Here is an 18755-nt window from a genome sequence, read left to right as displayed (position 1 = left end):
TTCTTGCTAATTTTTCTATTGCATTATCACTTTCTGAGTTTTTTAAAAAGATTTATTTATTTGAAAGGCAGAGTGAGATAGAGCTAGAGCTAAAAAGATAGATAGATAGATAGATAGAGAACGAACTTCCATCCATTGGTTCACTCCTCAAATGGCCTCAATGGCCAGGGGTGGGCCAGGCTGAATCCAAGAGCCTGTAACTCCATCTTGGATCTTCCAGGTGGGTGGCAGGGTCCAAGTACTTGAGTCATCTTCTGCTGCTTTCTCAGGCACATCTACAGGGAATTGGATTAGAAGTGGAGCAGCTGGACTCTAGTGCTCATATGGGATGCTGGCATCACAGGTGGCAGCTTAACCAAATGTGCCATAATACTGACTCTGATGGGGTTCTTTACATACTATGATTGCAAGTCCTTTGCTGGTTATATATGTGTTGTAAAACCTTATCCCACTTCCACTTTTTACTATTGTAATGGTATCTTTAAAAATGAAGCTCTTAATTTTAATGTAGTTTCATTTTTTCCCTCTTATTGAAGTGTTTTATGTTCTTTTCATAAATGTTTGTTGTTTCAGGATTATGAAGCTATTAGACCATTTTATTATAAAGAAAATTTATTATTTTAATTTCAAATTTAAACTTATATTCCATCTGAAGTTGATTTTTGTATATGGTGTGAGGTAGGGTTAGCTTTCTTCCCCAATCCTTACATATGTATATTCAGTTGAAACACTAATATTTATTGATAAGACCACACGTTCTTCATTGCTGTGCTGCACACCCATTGGATATATACCCAAAATACTGGTATACCCTTGATGCAGAAATCCTACTGGTACTTTGACTATGGTTGTTTTAAATCTATACAGAAGGCCCCAAACACGTGATGGTTCAATTTAGGTTCTTTCAATATTATGATTTTTCAAAGTGGTATGCATTCAGTAGAAACTGAACTTTGCAGCTTGAATTTTCATATTTCCCCAGGGCAGTGATATGCATGCACTTCTTTATGATGCTGGGTTTTGGCAGTGAGCTGTAAGTTCCCAGTTAGGTACATGATCATGGGCACAAACAGCTGATACTATACAATATGCTGGGAAGCTAAGCAGTGATATCTGGTCAGTTGGATGTATTACGTGGTTTCAATTTATGATATTTTCACCCCACTGTAAAGTTGCATTTTGTATATCAATTTGGGAAGAATTGACATCTCTATGTTTCCAATCTTTCAACTTGATCTATCTATATATTTAGGTGTTCTTAATAATTCTTATTTTTGTTATTCGTATAATTCTATGTGTATAGCTCTTGCATGCCTTTCTTTAGAATTGTTTTTAGGAATGACTGTGTAAGTATTACCACTTAAAAATTTTCAGTATTCTAATTTTTGCTGTTTCAAGATACACAATTGAATTTTATGTGCTGACCTTGTAACCAGGAATACATGGTCACATAGACTGCAGATCTTTAGCTTTCTCTCTCCCCTCTGATCCTTAATTTTCCTTTTTAAAAAATACTGGTTAGGACATTCAGTACAGTGTGGAATAGAAGTGTGGATCATGGTCACTTCATGTCCTGCTTTTAAGAAAAATTTTTCACTATTTCAGCACTAATTATGCTGTTTGCTAGTAGGTTTTTATTTAGCGAAAGATACTATTTATAAGGTTAAATGTGACCCTTCCCATTCCTGGTTTATCTTTTTTCTTCCTAAATCCTAGGACTTCATATTTTTCTGACTACTATTGTGATTTTTCTCTTTTATTCTGTGAATATGGTAGACTATATATTGATTCTTCAACCCTTCCTTTCCTGGAATACAGCTGTCTGTTTTTGTCTTTTTTATATGTGTACAGTTAAGATTCCTTTCAGATTTTTGCATTTATATAAATGAGCAAGTGTCTGTTCTTTGCAACGGCATGGCTCAGTTTTGATGTCAAGGTTCTGCTGGTATAAGAAGGTTTGGGAAGTGTTCCTTCATTGCAGTTCTCTGAGGTTTGTGTAACACTGGGTCTAATTCTTTCTTAAAATCTTTCATGGTGTCTGCTACTGTAGTTTCCATATGTACAATGTTACATTAAATTTCTTTAGAAGACAACTATCCACCTTTCCTTTTTCTCATATTGTTAAAATTCTTTGAAAAAATAATTTCTTTACAATTTCAAATTTATTTCATAAAGTTGTTTGTTCATGTCTTTTTATGAAAGATTCCCTCTCAGGGGTTGGTGCTGTGATGTAGCATGTAAAGCTGCCACCTGCGGCACTGGCATCCCTGTGGGCGCCGCTTTGAGTCCTGGCTGCTCCTCTTCTGATCCAGCTCTCTCCTACGGCCTGAGAAACCAGTGGAAGGTGGCCCAAGTGCTTGGGCCTCTGCACATGCCTGGAAGACCCAGAAGAAGCTCCTGGATCCTGGCTTCAGATGGGTTCAGCTCCAGTGGTTGCAGCCATTTGGGAAGTTAACCAGTGGATGAAAGATCTCTCTCTGCCTCTGCCTCTGCCTCTCTGAAACTCTGCCTTTCAAATAAATAAATAAATCTTAAAAATAAAAAGATTCCTTTTCATACGAGTAATGATGTAACTTCATTTTTTCTTGATCAGATCTATATTCTTATTAGCCTTTTCAAAGGATTCTTTTTTTTTTTTTTTTTTTTGACAGGCAGAGTGGACAGTGAGAGAGAGAGACAGAGAGAAAGGTCTTCCTTTTTGTCGTTGGTTCACCCTCCAATGGCCACCGTGGCCGGCGCGCTGCGGCCAGCGCACCGCACTGATCCGAAGGCAGGAGCCAGGTGCTTCTCCTGGTCTCCCATGGGGTGCAGGGCCCAAGAACTTGGTCCATTCTCCACTGCACTCCCGGGCCATAGCAGAGAGCTGGCCTGGAAGAGGAGCAACCGGGATAGAATCCGGTGCCCCAACCGGGACTAGAACCCGGTGTGCCGGTGCCGCAAGGTGGAGGATTAGCCTGTTAAGCCACGGCGCCGGCCTCAGCTTCTCTTCTAATTCATGCATTTAAGGCTTTATTTTTCTAAGTGTCTTTGGCTATATCTCAGTAGCCTTGATACGTAACTTTATCATGTATTTTCCTTTCAAAAATTATTTATGTATTTGAAGGGCGGAAGCAAGAAATATGTATCTCCCATCCAAATACAATAGCTGAGATTGGGCCAGGTGGAAATCAGAAGCCAGGAACTCCAACTGTGTCTCTCACATGGGTGGCAGGAACCCAACTACTTGGGTCATCACCTGCTGCCTCCAAGGAAGAAGTTAGACTAGCAGCAGAGCAAGGACTCGGACCTGTGCAGGCCAACATGGTGGCAGGCATCTCAAGTGGCATGTTAACTGCTCTACCAAATGGCCACCTCTCAAAATATTTTTTAACTTGCATTTGTAATTTCTTCTTTGGCTTGTGAGTTATTTAAAGTTGTGTTTATAACATCATACTTAGTGAAATAACCCAGTCCCAAAGGGACAAATACCATATGTTGTTCCTGATCTGTAATAACTAACAGATCACCTAAAAGGAAATCTGTAGAAGTGAACTTGACACTTTGAGAAGCAATGACTTGAACAGCCCTTGTCTTGACTGTCAAGGAACAGTTTTTTTGTTTTTTTTTTTTTCCTTAATGAAGCATGGGACTGGGAATGGGAGAGGGAGGAGGAGGTGGAGTGGGAGTTGCGGTAGGAGGTTGGGTATGATGGGAAGAATCACTATATTCCTAAATTTATACTTATGAAATTTGTACTCATTAAATAAACGGTTTCTTTGGGGTGGGGAAGTTGTTTCTAAGCATGGAGAGGTTTTTTTCAGTTCCACATCGTCATCATTGATTTCAAGTTTATTTCTATTCTATTGTGATTAGAGACTACACGATTTCAATCCTTAGAAATTTAGTGTGATTTGCTTTATGACTCGACATTTGGTGAATTTAAAAACGTTCTATAGTATTTGAAGAGTGTACACTTTGCAATTGCAGAGGTACAGTGACTACAAGATTTGTTAAATCATGTTTGCATCATCTGTGTCCTGATTTTATCTGCTTAGTCTATCAGTTTTTGAGAGGCAATTAAATTTTTCCCATTTTGATTGTGGATTTGCTTATTCTCTCCTTTTAATTTTGACATATTTACACTACATATTTTGAGCATATGTTACATAAATACAAATTTGGAGCTGTTAAAATTTTTTAAGATTTATTTATTTGGAAGACAGAGTTACAGAGAGGGAGAGGGAAAGGGAGAGAAAGAGAGAGTCTTCCATCTGCTGGTTCACTCCTCCAATGGTTGCAATGGCCAAAGCTGGGCACATCCAAAGCCAGGAGCCAGGAGTTTCTTCCAGGTCTCCAAAGCGGGTACAGGGGCCCAGGAACTTGGACCATCTTCTACTGCTTTCCTAGGCCATAGCAGAGAGCTGGATTGGAAGTGGAGCAGCCAGGACTCAAACTGGTGCACCACTGCAGGTGGTGGCTTTACCCACAGCACCGGCCCCAGGGACTGTTAAATCTTATTGGTGAATTTAACTTATAGATACGAAATGTCTCTCTTTATCAGTAGAGGTATATTTTGTTGTTTCTATTGTACATATTTTGTCAACTTAAAAAAAATGATTTATTTGAAAGGCAGAGTCATAGGGTGGAAGAGAGAGAGAGATCTTCCATCTGCTGATTCACTCACCAGATGGTCACAACAGCCAGGGCTGGGCCAGGCCAAAGCCAGGAGCCTAGAACTCCACACAGGTCTACTATGTGGGTGGCAGGGGCCCAATCACTTGGGCCATCCTCTGGTGCTTTCCCAGGCACATTAGTAGGGCACTGGACCAGAAGTGGAGCAGCTGAGACGTGAATTGGGAACTCTGATATGGAATGCTGGCATCTCAAGTGGCGGCTTAACCAGCTATACCACAATGTCATCCTCACTTTTAACTTTTTTGATTCTTTATTTTCAAGGTAACATATTGTGATAGATTATATTTTCCAAAGACAGTTTCAACAATATCTCCTGTCCCACACGCTCTTCTGGAAAGTACCTCTTCATCAAAAGGTAGAGTTTGTCCACCCTGGAGTCTGGATGGATAGAGTACTGCTTTCAAGAGTAGGCTGTAGTGGAAACCATACTGTGGGACTTCCTGTTAGAAAAGGCCATGCAGTTTCTTCCTGATTCTTGTCAGCCATTTTTGGAACCCGGCCACCACGATGTGAGAGAGCCCAACCAACTCATGCGGGAGTACAAGTGAGACCCTTGCCCCACATTGTTGGGTATCCTCGTCGTGATGAGTGTTTTGCTGTCTTACAATTCTTGTGAATCTAGATTTGCTTTGAAAGCACTGGCTCCATTTAGTTACAAGAGTTTTTCCTTGGATCACAAGCTGTAATTGAGCCAAATGGCTGACAGATAGTCACCCTTCACATCAGTCAGCTAATTGACACTACAGTGATACGCAAATGGGATAGTGTGCTCCATGACTTTTGCCTCCAAGACTGACATCGGAAAGTTAAAATAATGCACTTTCTGGGGGTGATTAACACCAGTGTCTTGGTCAGATTGGAGACATCATTCTGCAACTCCACTCTGAATATTTACTCTGAAAAGGCAGAGATTGATGGCCGCTGGGAAATCTCCTGGAGTGAAAAGTCCTTTCCTTCACTGCTCATGATCTGACATCACTTGGACCTGGGTACCTTGACGAGACTGTCTGTTGGACCATTTGGACAGTTTCTTCCACAGATACACAGTGTTTGGTTCATTAGTAACATTCTATGCCCAAGTAATTTTCTTACTGTCTTTTGCTTATTTTTGCTTATCCTGCTTTTGTGTGTATTGTATAAAACCAATTAATTTTGGAACGATCTTTCATTTGATTGGTCATTTGGCTGGAGAATAAAGCACCTACATCTCTTGGAGAAATTACAATCCTTGAGAAGAAAACTGTAGCCACGTATCCAGCAACTGGGCCATTCATGTCAGTCCAGCACAGTAATCTCCTCCATGACAGCTAGCACCAGGAGTGGGACAGTCATAGGAGTGGGACATCTTTTTAAAAAAAAATTTTTTTTGAGAGGCAGAGAAAGAGTGCGAGAGCAAGAGAGACAGATAGAGTTTTCATCTGCTGGCTCACTTCCCAAATGTCTGCAACCACCAGGGTGCCAAATCTGGGAGGTAGGAACTCAATCCAAGTCTCCCATGTGGGTGGCAGGAACCCAACTCCTTGAGCCTGCATCACCCTCTCCTAGAGTCTGCAATAGCAGGAAGCTGGACTCAGGAATCAAACCCAGTATTCTGAAATAAGATGGGGGCATTCTAACAGGCCCAGCCCGAGTAAGACATCTTGAAAGCAAATCCCAGCTCCCAGACAAGCTGCTCAGCCGATACTGCATGGGCAGAAATAAGCCATGGCTGCCAAAACACTACAACTGCTGACTCACAAGCAGAGATGAACGACTGTTTTCAACCACCGAGTTTTGGGGTGATCTGCTACTCAAACAACAGACACCCAAAAATGGAACACAATTTCATGGATGTGTTCTGTCTCTGGATTATCTGGAATTAGTTTTCTGAGGTTTACAGATAGTCTTGACTCTGTTTGCATTGGTAAAGAGGGCTGACTGAACTAGGAGCAGAGACTCACCCAAGCCATATTCAGCTTCCCACGACAGTGAAGCAAAGAAGGAAATCATTATAGTGGCTGGGGTGACTGATCCTGCCTATAAAAAAGAAATTGCATCACTATGAAACAATTAGGTAAAGATTCTCTCAGGAATGCAGCTGATCCCCTGGGGTATCACACAGTACTCCTTGCTCAGTGATGAAAGTCAATGGAGGGGCTGGCGCTGTGGCATAGCGGGTAAAGCCACTGCCTGCAGCACCAGCATCCCATATGGGCACCGGTTCGAATCCTAGCTACTCCACTTCCAATCCAGCTCTCTGCTATGGCCTGGGAAAGCAGAAGATGGCCCAAGAACTCTGCCCCCACTGGGAGACCCAGAAGCAGCTCAGCTCCAGCTGTTGCGGCCAACTGGGGAATGAACCAGCAGATGGAAGACTTCTCTCTCTCAGCCTCTGCCTCTCTATAACTCTTTCATATAAATATTTTTTTTTTAAAAGAAAGTCAATGGGGAGCTACAGTTAACAAGGCAGGCCCGCTAACAGTCTACACCCTACAGGAATGAAGGGTGCCTCCTAATGGCAAGGGGACCATGGAACAGATAGTGGGAGAAGGAAGTAATACAATGTGACCGAGTTACAGAAACAAGGCTGGGAATAATTCTTTTCTTTCCATCCTTTCTCTCTCTGAAACAGCAGATCTGGATTTATTGAACACCCTTCAAGGAACAGTGGGCAGGTAGATCAGGGAGGGCTTGACAACTGCCCCCAAATACTTATTTTTCAAAGAAAAATCTGAGAAAGAGCGGCAGAGAAAGAGAGAGGGAAGACAGAAAGAGAGGGAGGGAGAGTGAGCACTCATCCACCGGTTCACTCCCCAAATGCCCATAGAAGTCTGGCATCCAAACTAGGTCTCTCACATGGGCAGCGGAGAACTAAGCATCACCTGCTGCCTCCCAGGGTGTACATCAACAGGAAGCCAGAATCAGAAGCAGAGCTGGGACTCAGACCCAGGCGCTCACCTTTCAGTTGGGCATCCCAACTGGTGGCTTTTTTTTTTTTTTTTTAAGATTTTATTTATTTATTTGAGAGGTAAAGTTACACAGAAAGGGAGAGTCAGAGAGAAAGGTCTTTTACCCACTGGTTCACTCCAAAATGGCTTCAATGGCCAGAGCTAAGCCGATCTGAAGCCAGGAGCTAGGGAATTCTTCTGGGTCTCTCACGTGGATACAGGGGCCCAAGGACTTGGGCCATCTTCTCCTGCTTTCCCAGGCCATAAGCAGAGAGCTGAATCAGAAGAGGAGCAGCCAGGACATGAACCAGCACCATATGGGATGCCAGCACAGCACACAGAGGCTTAGCATGCTACACCACAGCACTGGCCCCCTCCAACTGGTGTCTTAATAGCTAAGCCAAAAGTTCACTGCTATTTCTTCTTTCTGTTTGAATATATTCATGTATATTAAATATCTATTTTCCTCTCTCCTACTACCCCATCACCTAACACATATAACTTGTGTTAATAGTAATTATCCTTACAACATTGGATTTAAGTTACAGGGTATCATTAAGGGCATGTGATTCAGTTAGGAGTATCACCAAAAGATGGACAATGAGACTTTATATCCTCCTGTTGGGAGGGGCTGCTTAAATTTATGAAGGAAACTGACCAATCTAGCTGGAAGCATGCTTTGCTATTGTCTTTATTTTTAGGTAAAGAATGTTTAAAGAAAATGTGCTGGTGCCAAGTCATGGACTGGTGTGCCTTTGTATTATGTGGAATTTGCTAAACTAGAGCTCCATTTACCACTTTCTTTCTCAGTATGGTTCTTAGTTGGTGCTGAGGACAGGGAACTCTATTTGTAATTGGGCAGGTGGAAGGGAAGTTGCAGCCAGTGCAGTGCCCCAGGTACTTATGACTTATTTTATTTTTTAAGATTTATTTGATTCATTGGAACTCAGAGCTAGAGAGAGGGAGGGAGAGTGAGAGATCTTCTATCCACTGGTTCACTCCCTATATATGGCTTCATTGGCCAGGGCTGAGCCAATCCAAAGCCAGGAGCCAGGAGCACTTTCCAGGTCTCCCACGTGGGTGCAGGGGCCCAAACACTTGGGCCATGCTCCCACTGCTTTCCCAGCCCATTAGCAGGGAGCTGACTGGGAAATGGAGCAGCCAGCACAAAAACTGGAGCCTACATAATGGATGCTGGCATCACAGGCGGCAGCTTTACCCACTACACCATGATGCCAGCCCAGTCATTCTAATAGTGATGTGGGAAGCATGGGGCACTGAAGCTCCTTCATTTCCTTTCTATAGATTTTTAATTCATGAGTCAAGTTTATGTGCAATACCATGGCAACTCCTGAAGTCAGTGAGAAAAGACTTGGGTTCCTGATGGTCCTGGTTTACATCCATCATCCCTTCCATACTGCAGGTATGGCTGACAGAGTGGCTTCAGCTCTGAGCCAGATGCTACCACCACCTGCTGCCATAAAGATCTAATCTATATAATAAACTCTAATTATTTAAAAAAATTTATTTGAAAGGCAGAGTTAGAGAGAGGCAGAGAGAGTGTCCTCCATCCACTGCTTCAGTCTCCAAATGGCTGCAACAGCCAGAGCTGGGCTGATCTGAAGCCAGGAGCCAGGAGCTTCCTGCAGGTTTCCCACTTGGGTGCAGGGGCCCAAGGACTTGGGCCATCTTCTACTGCTTTCCCAGGCCATAGCGGAGAGTTATATTGGAAGTGGAGTAGCCAGGACTTGAACCAGCACCCCTATGGGATACCAGCACTGCAGGTGGTGGCATTACTGGCTACGCCACAGCGACCCCTCTAATCATTCTTTAGCACTCACAGGGGTTGTGCTTCTCTGACTGCACCCTATTAGAGGTATAATTTTCCTATTCTTTTCCTAATCCATTCTGAAAGTCCTTTAGTTGGAACTTGATGATTTAGTGTATTTGGATTTAAATTTGTCTTACTTTTTTCTATTTGTTCTGCCTATTCTTTGTTCAGTTCTCTCCCAATTTCTTTTGGGTTAAATACTTCATCATTCCATTCTTCTATTATGCTGTTACATTTTCTCTTACTTTTTAGTAACCCTAGAAATGGTAACATGCATGTTTAAGATAAATTATTACTTTCATTATTCTGAAATGCAAGGCCTTAGGGTCTTTCCTTTACAACCCTGATGGTGTGTTTTTAAATAATGTTTATTAGAAATTCTACAAATATTGATTTTATAGTCAATATGAATTTAGTCTACCCCCATATTTTACTTTATTCCTTCCCTCCAAAATCTTTTAGTGTATGTCTGCTAGTGAGATTTCATTTGTATGAAAGTCTTTATTTCATCATCTTTTTAACATGTTCCATTTTATTTCAGCCTTTCCTTTATGATACTTTTTTTCTCTTGTCCATTTTGTGCATTGTTTGTGATTATTCATTTTTAAATAATAAAACCACTTAAAAGTATGCAATTCTGAGTGTAGTAGTGTTTCCTATACTTTTTATTTTTTAAAGATTTATTTGAAAGGCAGAGTTACAGAGAGGCAGAGGCCTTCCATCCATGGTTCACTCCCCAGATGGCCACAACAGCTGGAGCTGGGCCGATCTGAAGCCAGAAGCTTCTTCCAGGTCTCCTACATGGGTGCAGGGGCCCAAGGATTTGGGCCACCTTCTACTGCTTTCCCAGGCTACAGCAGAGCTGGATCAGAAGTGGAGCAGCTGGGATTAGAACAGGCACCCATTTGGGATGCCAGCGCCTCAGGCCAGGGCTTTAACCGCAGAGCAGGTCCTTTCATCTACTAATCTTAAGCTCTCTCATTTTAATTATGCGCAATTCTAACCAAGTTCTTAGGTTTTTGGTTTTTTGTACTGTTACTATTTTGAGTACAGTTTATTAAGATCATTTTTGTGGCATACACCTTTTATGTTTATATAATATTCCTCTTTTCCACCTTTATTGCTTGACATTATGAATAATCTCTTGCTTTCATTTGTATCTAGGTAATCATTAAAACATACCAAATAAATTGTAATACCTGGATTCTTGCTCTGTATTAAGTACTGTGACAGAATAGACTGCAAAAGATAAACTTTCTAGAATCTGTGAACAGTGCTGTGGTGGAGTGGGTTAAGCCGCTGCTTGCAATGCCTGCATCATGTATTGGAGTGCCGGTTCCAGTCCTGCTGCTGTTTCTGATCCAGCTCCCTGGTAACATGCCTGGCTGGATGGCTAATGGAAGATGGCCCAAGCACTTGGGCCTCTGCCACCCATTTGGGAGACCTGGATGGAATTCCTTGCTCTTGGCTTTGGCTGGTCCAGTCCTGGCTTGATGCAGCCACTTGGGGAGTGAACCAGCAGATGGAAGATCTCTTTCTCTTCCTGAGCCAAGCTGCCTTTCAAATAAATCTTTGAAAAGTTCAGGGAAAACATGTATCTTGAAAAACTATATATACATAGATTTCAAAATTTTTTTCAGCAAAATCAACTCATCTTTTAATTCCATTTTTTCCATGAACTTTTTGAAGTTCTCATAAACCTAAGTTTATGATAGTGATAATAGATTCTTTGGGTATAGAATCATAGATATATTAAAATCTTTTAATATAGCAGTTATTTAACTGTTACAAACAGGAAACATTTTGTTTCCAGTGCACCCAAAGCTTGACAACATAAGATTAAAGCAACTGCTAGTAAAAATTTTTAAAATTATCCTGCCTGGGCCAGGTGTTTGGCATAGAGCTAATACGGCTCGGGATACCTATATCCCATATCAGAGTGCTTGGGTTTGAATCTCCCTCTGCTTCAATCTAGCTTCCTGCTAATGAGCACTCTGGGAGGCAGCAGGTGGTAGCTCACATGGTTGGGTCCTTGCCACCCACGTGGGAGACCCACACTGAGTTCCTCCTTGGCTTCAGCCTGGCCCAGCACTGGCTATTGTAGGCATCTGAGGAGAGAACCAGTGGATGGCAGATCTGTTTCTCTGCCTTTCAAATAAAATCTTCAAGTAATATACAGAGCAAAGCTTAGGGCATAAGGTGACATGTAAGAAATATATGTTTGTATTTATCTACTTATGCAGCAAATTTCATTTCTAGGACTTAAAATAGTAAATTCTAACTTAGTCACATGTAAATTCAACTTTAGATGGTCTAAGGGGAGAATTTTTATTTATTTTTTCTTTTTGACAGGCAGAGTGGATAGTGAGAGAGAGACAGAGAGAAAGGTCTTCCTTTTGCCGTTGGTTCACCCTCCAATAGCCACCGCTGCCGGCACACTGCAGCTGGCGCATTGCGCTGATCCGAAGCCAGGAGCCAGGTGCTTCTCCTGGTCTCCCATGCGGGTGCAGGGCCCAAGCACTTGGGCCATCCTCCACTGCACTCCTGGGCCATAGCAGAGAGCTGGCCTGGAAGAGGGGCAACCGGGACAGAATCCGGCACCCCGACCGGGACTAGAACCCGGTGTGCCGGCGCTGCAGGCGGAGGATTAGCCTATTGAACCGTGGCGCTGGCCGAGAATTTTTAAAAAGCTGCTATCACTAGCATAATCACTCAACATTCAGAAAATATAAAGTTTCCACCTCAATTATTGGTTTTTAATACAAAACGTTACATTTTAGTACTGTAGTACCCTTGCTGGGGGCCACCTAGACAAAAAATAGTTGTTGCATTATGTTCCAAAGCACAAGACCCTGTGGATTATTTACTCATTACTGATGCACTCTTCATCAGCAGGGAGATGACTTGGAGCCGTCTACAGACATATTCTTTAGTAAAGGCTATTCAAGAATGAACCTTGAGGCCAGGTCTGGTGGCCACAAGCCCGGCCTTGTCAGATCCTTGGAAGTCACTGAAATCCTGCTGGCGCCCGCCTAGATTCCAAGAAGGCATGTGACGCCTGCAGCACCGAGGAAGACGAGCACTGTGGACGTCTAATTGAGGCCCACAAGGAATGCATGAGCGCCCTGGGATTTAAGATATGAAATGATGATTTCCTCTGTGAATAATCCCTGAAGAATGAAGAAGAATAAATTATTTTGGAAGTTCCTTAATGAACACTGAAAAATGGAAAAAGTATTAATAATTTATTTTTTTAAAAGGAAAACATCCATTGTCACACACACAAATAAAGAACCTTGCTTAAAAAGATAGCCCTACTTGAAGAGCAGTTTCTTGCCTACAAAATGTGTTTTTAGGAGATAAGACATGTAGGGTAAGATCCTTAAGTAAGTTTTTTAAAAGCAAATACATTAGATTATATGATCAAATGAAATTTTCTTGTAGAATACCTATTATAGTTACCTGGGAAAATGACGCTTTCATTTTAACAATGTTTTCACTGTTTTTATGAAATTGTTTTCATCATCAGCTTTTGAACCATTGAAGAATATTGATTTTATTTATATTAACACTTTCAATCACAAATAAGATAGCTTTGTTTAGTAATTTTTTACCACACCTGGGTCTGGCAACTTTAGGTCATTTCCAAAAATAAATTCCTTCCTATAAGATGTAGATTTGCTATTATGGAGGTGTTTTTTAAAATGTGACTGGGTATTATAGTCTCAAAAGTATGTTATTGGGGCCGGTGCTCTGGCACGGCAGGTTAAAGCCGTGGCCTGCAGCACTGGCATCCCATATGGGCACCAGTTCAAGTCCTGGCTACTCCACTTCTGACCCCATTCTCTGCTATGGCCTGGGAAAACAGTAGAAGATGACCCAAGTGCTTGGGCCCCTGTACCTGCTTGGGAGACCTGGAAGAAGCTCCTGGCACTGGATCAGCTTAGCTGTGGCCACTGTGGCCATTTGGGGAGTGAACCAGTGGATGTAAGACTTTTCTCTTTCTCTGGTTCTACCTCTCTGTAACTCTGTCTTTCAAATAAATAAATTTTTTAAAAAATGTCATTATGTAGAATAAGCCTTTTTTTTTTTTTTTTTTTTTTTTTTTTTTTAACCAAGGAGACTATGTGGAAAATAGTACTTAGATTATCAGGTTAAGGAGAAAATAAAATAAAATCTCATTACTTTTTTGATACAACTCAGTTCCTCCATGCCCCACAGTGGGGATGTCAGTGTATCTGTTAACATTCTTGCTAAAGCACACACGGGTAATACTGGAAGTGATGCTCCTTCCCTCTCTATTGGTAGGTTGTAAGTTTCAAAAGCCCGCATTTGCTTGAGAGATAACGACTGAGAATCTAAAGGAATGAAATATGGATTTGATGCATTTCAACAGAGGATGAGGAAGGAATATATTTAGTTCCTGAGTGGGATGAAGGCAACAGTAGGAAAACCCAGAATGAGAGGTTCCAAATACAAATGAGACAGCTGTATCTTAGGAGAAAGAGCACAGAATACTGAAATGAAAAACCTGGGTTTATGGCTAAGCTGCATTATTCTGGGTCAACTCATAGAACCTCACAGGGTCTTTTCAAATTCTGATTCCCCATATAAAAAGCATATCCTCATTTTTAACTGTTTCAGAGGATTGTTACGAGGACAAAGAAAACTATGCCTGGCTGCTCTTCTAAGCTAAGAAACCCTATGGAATTTGAGGCATCATCACAGTAATAGCCAAAGTCATCATCATTTAAGTAGAGGGATGCAGGAGAGGGAGTGCTAAGGGAGGCAATATTAAAGGCAATAAAATATAAAGTTGTCAGGAGTATAGTCCCTACTGCACAGAAAGGTGGTTAAAACAATTTTGCAAATAAAAACTTTTGTATTTCACTTAATGGCTGAGAGATTATTTTTTTCAGGAGGCTGTCATTGTATCATTCAATCCTCAAGAAAAAGCCATAAGATAGGCATTATATGCATCTTAAAAATGAAGAAACTGAAACTAAGTGAGGTTAAGAGACTAGCAGGAAGCAACACAGGTATAATGTAATAAAATCCAGGTTTCACACCAGTTATTTTAATCCCAAACACACTGTACTTTTTTTGTCATTAATATTCGACTTCCTGCTCAAAACACAAACTCAAAAGCTCAGAGGGTATCTATGCATGATACTGAATTATAATTAATTACTTAAATGTACTTCTCAGGTATTTCTAAAATGCCTACCATGTGGCTGCGCTGAATTTATACAGGCAGAGGAAAAGCCATGGGGTTCAAAAGGGGAGGAAAGTGGAAGCCAAGCAAGAGAAGTGTGAAGTGGTTACCACTGAATACTGCCGAGGAAATAGTAAATGGTCGGGAAGGTCAGTGGTGGCTGTGGCAAAAAACACTGTAGCGTGGCAAGGATAAATGTCAGATTACCTCTGATTAAGGGATGAATGCGAGAGGAAGAGACTCGTTACAAATAAATGACTAGAGACTCATGAAGAGAAGGAAAAAGCTAGGGCTACAGCAAAAGGAAATCCATGGTGAGGGCTTTTTTTTTTTTTTTTTGGACAGGCAGAGTGGATAGTGAGAGAGAGAGAGAGAGATAGAGAGAAAGGTCTTCCTTTTTGCCGTTGGTTCACCCTTCAATGGCCTCTGTGGACGGCGCACCGCGCTGATCCGAAGCCAGGAGCCAGGAGCCAGGTGCTTCTCCTGGTCTCCCATGTGGGTACAGGGCCCAAGGACCTGGGCCATCCTCCACTGCCTTCCCGGGCCATAGCAGAGAGCTGGCCTGGAAGAGGGGCAACCGGGACAGAATCTGGCGCCCCAACCGGGACTAGAACCCGGTGTGCCGGCGCCGCAAGGCGGAGGATTAGCCTGTTGAGCCACGGCGCCGGCCCAGGGCTTTTTTTTAAGGAATGAATTTTTAATTAGGTAAAGCAGGCATATATTCTGCATATAAAAATGGAAACAATGCAGATTAAACTAAAGTTCCCTTTGATCCTTCAGTGTTTATCCTTGCAGCCCTCCTGTATGCATTCACATATATCCTTATAGGAAATACATTTCAACTAACGTTTTTACATCAAGGTGTCATATTCCACTTTCTTATCAGCACCTTCCCTTTTTCATTCAACAGATCTTACAGAATGATTCACATATTTATAAATATCCAGGTTCTTTCCAATTTTAGCATTAATCAACACTGCCTCAAATAAACATTATTATGTGTGGTGCTTCCTTGAGCATCAGTGTTTTTCTAGGGCAGATACCAAGAGTAGCACTGCTGGGGCTCAGGGTACGAATACTTAAAGATTTTATAGATAGTGCCAAATATCCCTCAAAGCAGCTATTCAGTAAGTCTCCCTCCCAGCATTATTTCAGCTTCTGGGGTGTTTCTGGAAAAAAATTTTTTTGTTTGGTTCTATGAAAGGTTTATAGTAGAAAGAACTGGATGCCTTAAACATTACTAATATGTGAGACTCTACATATCTATATACTTACAGGGGAGTCAGAAGATTCTGGATAGAGAACTGGATTTCTCAGAAAGTGTCAGGGGATGAAGTTCAGAATATGCAGAAGAGGGTTAGTGCTGGGTGTTTTCTCTTTATGGCTGTAAGAAGAAATAAAGGTAGAAGCCTGGGATGGGGACTTTAGACTAGGGAAGAATGTGAGAACAGGTTCTAAAGGGAAAGAGACAGCGGGCAATTGATGGCGATTCTCACATGTTCTAGGATGATAATGCCACAAGATAACACAGGAAAAGTGTTCTGTGGTTTAAAGATGTGGCTCATGGTACATAACATATCCTGCTCTTAACTACCAAAGGCTCTGAAAAATACCTGCTGTAACTAAAGGTGTTTACTCAGTGGCTGTCAAACTTTCCCAATACTGGAATCCTTCTTGGTATAATATAAATTCACTGTTAAACACATAGAATAGTAAGGGACACATTGGACTAGTGAAAATTTTGTAGAGAACAATTTAATTAACATCATGTACCCACTCCTCAGAAGATTAAATTACATACATTTTTAATACTTTTTTGTCTATAGTAGAAGGACTATATAGTTGTGTAATAAATTTGGGAAATAGAGGAAGGATAGGAAAAACCTGTCATTTTATCTCCTTACTAAAACTATAATCAATATTTTGGTGCAACTACCTTAACCTTTATTTTCACTAGTCTCTTGGTACACCCTTATAATACAGCACAATTTTCTATCATATTAAACAGAAAAGATACACTGTGTCATAAAGTTAAAAGTTTTAATGGCTATTATTTTTAATAGTTGCATAATATTCCAAGTGGATAGTCTACTTTATTTAGCCATTCCTGTAGTTTCAATCTAGTTTATTTGCTACCTTTTCTTTCAACTCTCCTAAGTTACTGAATATATTGGTTACAAAACTTACAACAGCTACTTTCTTGGGATTTGTTTGCCAAGCAGAATAGTAACAATTGAAAGGCAATGAACATTTTAAAGCCTTTAAAAAAAAAAACAACACTGGCAACCTGCTCTTGGGGTGGAGGGAGAAGACTGCATCATCCATGAGCGTGTGTTCTGTTTCTCTCAGTTTAATTCGGAGCCAAAAACTTAACATTTACCCGTATTAAGTTTGTTGGCATTGTCTATTTTTCCAGCAGACAGAGGTTCACGGATCCTCAGCTGTCATTTATCCTATTATCTATCCTGACTGGTTTCGCAGCACACTGCAAAGTCTGCTGAATCTGCTGTGGGGGTAACTTCGTCATCTTGGCAGTACACAACATTTTTACATAAAGAAGCTTAAGATAGAGTCCAAAAGGAGGGCAGTAAAGAGTATTCTGACATACATCAATATCCTCTGGAAACTGTTCAAGGACTCTAGTCCAGTTTTATTAACATTGGGATTACAACTAATCAAAGAGTACTGAAGTCACCTAGCAGTAGTACCTTAGTATTATTTTTTTTTCTACGCAGTTCACAAGAATTTAATAGAAAACTTCATTAAATTTGGTCCTGAGGGATGATTTGCTTTATCTTTACATATCTTTAAGACCTCCAGTAACTCTTATAGACGAAGACAGTATCTTTTTTTTTTTTTTGGACAGGCAGTAAGACAGTGAGAGAGAGAGAGAGAGAGAGAAAGGTCTTCCTTCCGTTGGTTCACCCCCAAAATGGCTGCTAAGGCCGGTGCACTGCGCTGATCCGAAACCAAGAACCAGGTGTTTCCTTCTGGTCTCCCATGCGGGTGCAGGGCCCAAGGACTTGGGCCATCCTCCACTGCCTTCCCGGGCCACAGCAGAGCTAGACTGGAAGAGGAGCAACCGGGACAGAATCCGGCGCCCCAACCAGGACTAGAACCCAGGGTGCCGGCGCCGCAGGCGGAGGATTAGCCTAGTGAGCCGTGGCGCCGGCCAAGACTGTATCTTGCATGATTTGGTGTATCAGAGCCTAGCACAGAACATCCTAGGCACATAGTATATAGTAGATTTTCAAAGAAGGTTGGAGTGACAGATCTAATCTGGCACAGATATATTCAACCCCTATTGTCTCACTATAAACACCACTTTCCTACCCAAGACATCAGAAAACACATGTTCATTTAAAAATGGCAAAATGTTTAATAGAGCACGGTTTTGTAATGAATTGGACATTTTCAAGCCGGTAATTTTGTGTAACTCCAGGCTTACTCAGTCTGTTCTACTAAAAACGGTGAGAGTCTACCTTCTGAACTTGCTTCACAGGGTTCTTAAGAAGGACAATGTGCTTTCTTTATTTCCTGAAGTGAAATCTGAATGTCATTACTTGACTTTTCAAAAACACTATAAAAACTTCCCAGGACCTTAACGAAAAGGTCCAACCCTTTAACTTGTCCTTAAAAGGACTTCATGGTCTCTGCTCAGTTCCCTATCATTCTCTTTAACAACTGGGCTCTTGTGTCTCAAGTCCTTTTGCACAAGCTGTCTGCTTTGCCCAGAATGCTCTTCTGTGCGTGGACTACTATTAGCAGCAATACCAACAAGTGGAACAGCTCCAATCTGGGGAATTCTTCCTAAATGTGGGCCTTTTACACATACTGATGGTTCACACATTACAAGGCTGTACTAGTCCTACCTCAGTTGTGTAGGTAAGGCACAGACAAGTGAAGCAACTTACCAAGAGTATCACAGCTGCTAAGGGCAGGCACTGTTGAGATCCCTGCTACTAAGGCATCCACGTTGTCCAGTAAGTCTTGCAAAATCCTCTAACAGGCAGTGCCTTAAAGACATGGACTTACAACCTCCTGGGTACTTTACCCCTCCCCGGCCAGAGGATAAAGCACCTGAACTTGATCAACTAAGGCTGCCTTT

This window comes from Lepus europaeus, chromosome 6 (assembly GCF_033115175.1).
Source record: "Lepus europaeus isolate LE1 chromosome 6, mLepTim1.pri, whole genome shotgun sequence".
In the NCBI taxonomy this organism is placed as follows: Eukaryota; Metazoa; Chordata; class Mammalia; order Lagomorpha; family Leporidae; genus Lepus; species Lepus europaeus.
This window is presented reverse-complemented; position numbering follows the sequence as displayed.